The sequence below is a fragment of the Hippocampus guttulatus genome, chromosome 19 (genome assembly GCF_054856545.1).
Source record: "Hippocampus guttulatus isolate MCC_2025c chromosome 19, RoL_Hgut_1.0, whole genome shotgun sequence".
NCBI classification, from domain to species: domain Eukaryota; kingdom Metazoa; phylum Chordata; class Actinopteri; order Syngnathiformes; family Syngnathidae; genus Hippocampus; species Hippocampus guttulatus.
In genome coordinates this window covers 9,622,946-9,630,524 of record NC_141279.1, presented here as the reverse complement: position 1 = coordinate 9,630,524, position 7,579 = coordinate 9,622,946, and positions in this window count along the sequence as shown.

The window sequence follows — 7,579 nt, the reverse complement described above, 5'->3', positions numbered from 1 at the left end:
ACAGTGGCTGACATTTTATTAGCGTCCATCGGCAATTGAGACTTTCATTGTCGTCCAGGTCCTGAAGAAAAGAGGCAACCCCAGAGCTTCACATTTTGACCGTTAGGAGGAAAAATCTTTTGATTCATCAACGAGTGTCGGCTTTTCTCCAGCCTTGTTGGTTTTGGAGTGTGACCAAATAAATCACCTGTCCAGAGAATTGACTTCCGGAAGGCTATAACAGCCAGCTTTCTTATTTCTCTAGGCCCTGATTTAGGAAAGGTTTGCGTGAGCAAAAAAGGCCGCAATCATGATGAACCAACACAAGTGTCATCATAGCTGCAGTATATTTGTTTTTCTTCCTCCGGATGTTCTGGACTTGGACAGACAACAACAGGAGGGTTGAAGAGCACAGTTGAGTGATGACACATTATGGTGGTCGGGCCTTTTCTCTCCATGTAGTTTGGCCCGTCTCTGATCCATCGCCAAACAACCTGAAAGCTCACCTCTTATCCACCTGCCAAAATGCTACGATGGACATCCCCCTCATTGATACCTAATTGACTTGAATCACTTGAGTGTCCCGAGTGAAGGTTTGTGCAGTTTAACTTGTCCCAGAGCAGAAAAATCACAAATTAATTGAATAATCCAGACCAGTTCAAAGCTGCGGGCCGGGATGTTCTAATCACTGTAATGACGCTTGCATCGAATGATTGATTGACCGACAGCCGCGCACATGTCACCGGTGACCTCAGCACACACACACACACACACTTAACATGGTGATGTTCTGGGACTGTGTGTGGGCGGATGCCGGTTCGGTTCTAATGATCGTTAAGCAGGCGGTGTCCGCACGTGGGTGCTGGTCCAAATGCGTTTAGGCGGGCCAGTCGCTGCAAGCGCCATTTGGGTTGCCAACAAGTTGCCAACCTGAGGTCTCGCCGGTCAGCAGCCTTCTGATTCACGCAGCTATCAGTCGACTGCGATCTGAATCAATCGGGAGGAATGAATTATTTTTAGCGCAAATGTGGCCTCCTGCCCTGCTCGCTGCCCTCTGGCCCCCCGCGCATGAGCCTCAGAGCCCCTCACTAATGAGTGTCAACACGGAGGGCTGTGGCACTTTGACTGCAGACACCTCGCCTGACAAACGCAGGGCTTCAGTCAACGCGGATCACGCCGACGGACGCCGGCCAAAGTGACAAGTCGGTCGCTGCCTCATTTGCTCGACAGCTTTCCCTCTGCCCGTTTCTTCGTCCCAAAAAAAAAAAAAAAAAAAGATGTTGGCTTTCACGCCGTCTTCGCGCCGGCCGGCTCTTGTTGAGAGTCGCAGAGTGGCTGCTGCCCACCGACGCTTGTTAGCTCTGTCGGTGGCCTCGTTCTCCCTGATACCAGGGACCGACTGAAGGCCTTTCAACAACTTGGCTTTCCTCGCCAGAAATCCAAAACATTTCTAATCCGTTCCCAAGCAAAAGAGTGGGGGGGGGGGGGGGGGGGGGGTTCAGGTGATTTGACAATTTCCCTCGGTCAGTCCCCGATTCCCTATTTCACACATGCGCGTTACTTGGTCATTTTCTAGTAACTGTAACGACGTCCCCGTTCTATTCTGAACGTTCACCCCGATAGCCAGTTCCGCAAACGATGCGACGGAATGTGGGAATGTCGGAGCGGAGTAACCGCTGAGCTTGGCGGAGGAAGCGGAGATGGCGGCTCTCCCGTTTCAGTGGCACGTCGTCCGGGCAGTGGGGCGCGTGGGGTCCGAGGCATTTTGATTTGGTGCCAGTGGAGCTGGCTCGCTGGCGGACGGCATTCCGAGAGATCAAGGCTGCGGGTTTTTCCTTTCACCTCCAACCTACTTCCCCCAAGCAAACTTTATTGAATCGCAAACAACAAAGCAATCTGTTTTCATTCCGGCACCAAGCTCGCAGCTCACTTGACGATATCAAATCAAGTTTTCCGATTGAGATGAATTGAAATGCAATTAATCCGTTTCAGCCCCCCACCCCAAAATGATGATTCTAATTTCATAGATTTGGTGTCTAATTGTCGGCTAAGTTTTTTTTAATGTACACTATGACTTACTACGTACTCGCTGTATTGCAGATTCTTCTGTGGAAATACGCTGGCAAAGTAATATGTAGACAATATGGACCCAAAAAGTTCCAGAAGCCCTGGCTTTAAATGTCGTTATCATAGCGCACAGCTATTTCCATGACTCGCTGCATTGGTTTGCGCGCGTTCGTCCACTCGGCCCGTCTGTCAACTCGGGTTAACCTGATGCCGAGAGGCCGCACCCCTGGGGGGCGCTCAGGCCCTCCCGGCGGCCTCGCGCTCATCAGCGGCATTAGGCCGGCTGCGTGTGATGGCTGCCGACCGCCGGCGCCGCAGCGGCCGCCGTCGCCGCCGTCGCCATGATGCCAGCTTCCAACTTCCTGCCAGGAGCGGCGCTCACTCTCCTGCTGCGAAATAGTAAGCGGCGCCGGCAAAGATAGCGCTAATTTGTGCCGGGCCTCATCAAAGGACGGCTCGCTAAGACACCCCGCCACTCTGAGTCATACGCCAGTCGCCAGATGGACACCAGGAAGGCAGCGGGCAAAAGTATTCCAACTTTTAAGACCCCGGCACACACCGAGCTCGGCGGCGAGCGTGACTTTCTGTGGAGTTCTCAAACTGCATTCGCAATTTAAATGGCAGGCGAAGAGCGCCGCCGCGTCGCAGATCCAACTAAAACCGTGCCAAAAACTTTACCTTTCACCGCTGTTGATTCGGCTTGCGATGGCAACCCGCGAAAGTCCTAACTTAAGTGCAACAAATTTTATAGGGCATGTAAATGTTGAAAGTTTTGGTGTTTTGGGGTTCCCCCCCCCCCCCTCCCCGCCTCCGACCACACGAACAACAATGGAAACGCCTCGAGAATGTGAAGGGACAAAGACTGCCCTTTGTGCGTCAATTGACATGGCAGCGGGCTGACACGGCGCACCCTCTAGGGGCTGATCTTCCAGTTGGGATCAAATGCCCAAACTGGGTCAGGGGGCGGAGACACACGGTGGAGGTGGAGGTGGCTTGAGAGGGTGCGGTGCGGAATATTGAGAAAAACGTGGCACGCTATTGACAAACTTGGCAGTGGATGCTCATGCAAAAATTTTGCATGAGCAAATGAGCCAAACGTCTGAATGACGAGGTTGTTTCACCGACAAAACAAGAACAACAAACACTGCAACAGCTGGGACACTGAGGAGGAAGGTTCTGGCTGGTCCAAGCAACCCCACCCGCTCCCTCCCCCTTTGGCCCTAGTTCATCACAAGATGACCCTTGCATTTAATTAATTAAAATTAGCATCTGTCCCCTTGGCATTGACTTGTCACGTCAGACAGAATCAGCCTTGGTGTCCTCGGACCCCTTGGGGGGGGGGGGGACCCTAACGAGGCCCCAGATCTTAATTAGATGATGAGAGGAGGAGGAGGTGATTGGAGGAAGCCCGCGTGAAGGATCAGGACAAGGAGCACAGGGAGGGGAGATATGGGGGGCGTACTGGGGTCTTGCTGGATTGAGTTGAGCCCCTGGGCTCCGGGAAGGGGAGTGTGGTGGTGGGGGTGGTATTTATACACGGCAAACTGAAATGTGATGGAGGGGTCGAGAAGCTTTGTGTTGTTGAGCCTTCAACTTGAACATGCTCTCATCCACGTAAACAGCGTTCATTCAGCTTTGGCTTCAGTCAAAACAATACAGTCAGACGAAAGCAGGCTAAAAGACGTGCTTACGTGGCGGCCATGTTGGTAGGGGCATTGTTTCATAGAGCGAGCTCTCATCAAGTTGTCTCTTGAACATGCTTTTTTGGTACCATATCGATATTAATTTTTTTATTTGGACGCTAATTTAATGGACGCTCGGCTCCAACAAACTCGATACTCCGTTCCTAGTGCAGACTTCCTTGTTCTTGGACTCACAACGCGTTGTTATGAACAAACGAATGAATAAATGTTGATTTGAGCAATAACAAAAAAACGACAACAAACAAGCAACCCGGCCGCTAAGCCTTGTGGGAGGAGCCTGCAACAGGAAGAGTCTCTGAGTCCCCGCGGGTCACGATTTGCTGGTGTCTCGACGTGGGCTGCCGGTGTCGGGTCCTAACGTGCTTCCTGTCCGGGCGAGGCGGAGACGCACGGCGGCCCATGACGAGCGACCAGTCAATACGAGTGGACAGGATGTGGGCAGAGACTCGCTCGCGCGAATGTCACGGCAACGACGGGCGACATGGGCAGACGTGTGTGTGTGTGTGTGTGTGTGTGTGTGTGTGAGATGTTGAAGCCTTGTGAAAGTCCTGCGAGGAGCAGAAGGCGCGTTAGAGCCTGAAACGCACTCAAGCCTCAAATGTGTTTAAGCTTGACACAGACGCATGCGTATGTATTGGGGGACATCATTCCTATTTACCTGTCACACGCCACTGTAACGCTCACACTCACATTCATGCCGAGTGATTCACTCACACAATCTAAGGAACCGCTGTCACAATCACGACTGAAACACTCTCACACTCATTAAGTGACGGGCGAGAGCCGATACCAGGTATCGGTGTTGGGTCGATATCGGCCTTCTTTTAACCTATTGGTTATGTTGGAGGCTGCCGATACTAGCCACGGATACTAAAAGGAAAAAAAAGGCCATCGTTGGTGCTGTCCTGTGACAATTTGTATTGGTGACTAGACGAGTCAAAAAGTGAATACTCGTACTGGTATTGGTCTGAAAAAAATTGGCATCGAAAAAAAAAATTGTGGGTATTGTGTCATATCTTTTGCATATTATCCAAGCCAAGATGAAAGTGAGCAGTGCCTCGCGTTCCTTCAACCACCCAAAAGTGTGTGTGGTGTCTGCACGCGTGTACGTGTGAGTGTGTTGATTTATTTTTTTTCCCCGCCCTCTGCGCACGATTGTGTGTTCTCACATGCAACCGCGTGTGTCTGCTCGCTGTGAGGAAGTCCTTAAGCCAGTGTTTGTCAGCTGGTGAGCGTTCTCAATATAAGCACTCTAATTGCTCAGAAAATTACAAGTTACGCTGATTGCTCCTGACACCATCTGACATGACGGTGGCGTGGCCCCAGCTACTGAGGTCCACCCCACCAGCCCTGCCCCCCCCCTTGCCCAACACCATCAACACCAACACCCCCTCACCGCCATCCTCACCTCCCCTCTCCATCCTCCTCGGGATGTTGTCGAGGCCCCCGTTGACCGCCGCCTTGCCCCCCAGTGACCGCCGCGTGCCCTCCGCTGCTCGGAGTGACGTCAATCTGCTTGGGCATCGCTTTCTGACACTTTTCATCCGTCACAGGGACCAAAATGTTCTCGCTTGTGGTGCTCGTGCAAGACGGAAAATGTCTTTTTTTTTCGTGCTATTCTCTCCGCTGGTAATTCCCAATCACTGCCACGGGAAATTGTCGATTGGACGTCAAATAAAATATCTTTGTTTCTCTACAAACATTGTACCAGCACGGTTCCCCTTGGGTGGAGTGCCCCAAGGCTTAATCCTAAAGCCTCTCATCTTCCCCCTCTTCTGTGTCCACGAGTATGGCATTTTTGTTTTTCAATTTCTTCCAGATTGTAACCTCTCCACTGTGTTAGACTTTGAACATCACGCTTTATCGTATATCTGAAAAAAAATCTCTCGCAAGACAGTAACACGGTTACTTTTGTTACTTCCCACCACTGCTCGTTTCTAATAATAATAACAACGGTGCAGGTGTGAGTAGAATTCGGCGTGTGATGGCGCGTGGACGTTTGCGGCGGGGCCCCCGAAGGCCGGCACGTGTCACCTCTCGGTCTCGTCAGTGTTAATGCGCGCATGGTCACTCGACCGTGGAGCCGCGACAGATCAAATGAAGCCCGAGCCCACCCTCCAAGCCCCCGCGCCTCGGCCCACCTCCCCTCGCCCCGTTTCATCTTTGCGTCGACCTCGCTTGCCTGCACAGTGACGACGTATCCATGACTGTCCGGGCGGCACCTCTGGCGTGAAGACTTTTTGTTGAATTTCAGGTCAGAACCCGCCCCGCTGCCGCCTCGCGCCCGGCGGGCGGCGTTGTGGCGATGGCACAGAGGATCAGCGCTGATGGCCGCCGAGCACCGAGAGCCACGGTGTCATTGTGGCTCCGGGCTCGGACCTTTGGACCTTTCAGACAGCGGCGCGTGAACATGACCTTTTGTGCTCGGCACCGGCCTTTGTGGCGTTGGTGGCCGTGCGTTTGAATGCAAAGCTCCCAAGAAAAACGACACATTTTGCATTCTTAAGAGCGAAAGATCATTTTTCTGCATTCTTATTGGCTGGCAAACACGACACATTTGGTTATTCTTGTCGGAAGCTGACCAAGTTTGAATGTAAACAAAGAACTGCAGTTTTCTAGCAATGGTTCAAATCCCCTGTTCCAGTTCGTCGAAACAATGCTCTCATATAAACCACCGAAACAATTGTATCCATCCTCTGTCTGTACTGCTTAATTCTCACTAGAGTGTCGCCCATCACATATGCGAATAAAACGGTCTCACACGCACCCTTTCCGTCCTAACCAAGCCTCGCAAGAGAATATCAAGCATTTCGGATCGTATTTCTCGGGTTATTGCCGCCGATTTCCACTAAAAGCTAGCGTATGTCAGCAGACTTGACGTCTGCCCTCACTTCCTGTCGGTCAAATCCAGAACGCTTGGGCTTTCCGAGCATCCACGTCAAAGTTTGGAATGGAAACCTTTGGGCTGCCGCCGTCACTGGTGACGGAACGGCGGGCGGGGACGCGTGATGTGTTGTGACAGCGGCAGCCGGGGCTGGCGGGCGGTCACCATGCGGCACCATATTGCAGGGCTCCCCGGGGACGAGAGATCAGCGTGCCAGCCTAGCCAAGAAGTGCTAATAGGCGCAACACGTCTTGCTTTCACACATTAAGGCGGGCGCGGGGTGACAGATCGGAGCTGTGATACCGCCGCCTGCGAGGAAGAATCGAGAAGGCCCCGGCGCCCGCTGCCAGGCGGCTAATGATGACGGGTCGGGCGGCCCCGGAACTCGCTGCGCGTAGACCCGCGGCCGTCGCTCAGCTGCGTTTGGGTTCGGTCCGTGGATAAACAAGCGGGAGTTTTGCGGGTCGCGACGCCTTCTTCACAAAACCAGTGGACGAGGGGAGGGTCTGTCTGTGTCTTTTTAATCAATAAAAAAAATAAAGAATAGGTGCCCCCGTGAATTGTTATATTGTCTACATGTGTGGTCTACAGTACCATATCAAAGACCCATTGCTTTGCGGGTTATAACACCACAACCCCCAATGCTAATGCCCGTCAATGGCGTTTTGCATTCTTTTGTTAGCATTAAGCTAACCTTACAGAGCCTGAGAGTGACATGAAAGCATGTGAAGCTTTTTTTTTGGACGCATTGTTCACCGTCTGGCAAACCGCTTCATTTTGTAAAGCGCTTTGAATTGACTTCACGTTCCATACAGCGCTTGTATCTTGGGTTTTTGCGCGCAAGTCAAAGCAATAATAATAATAATAATAATAAATCTGCAGAGCAACGCCTTGCAACTCCAAATATTTGGAAAAAAAACGAGTCGACTCGTCTCTTTGACCCCAA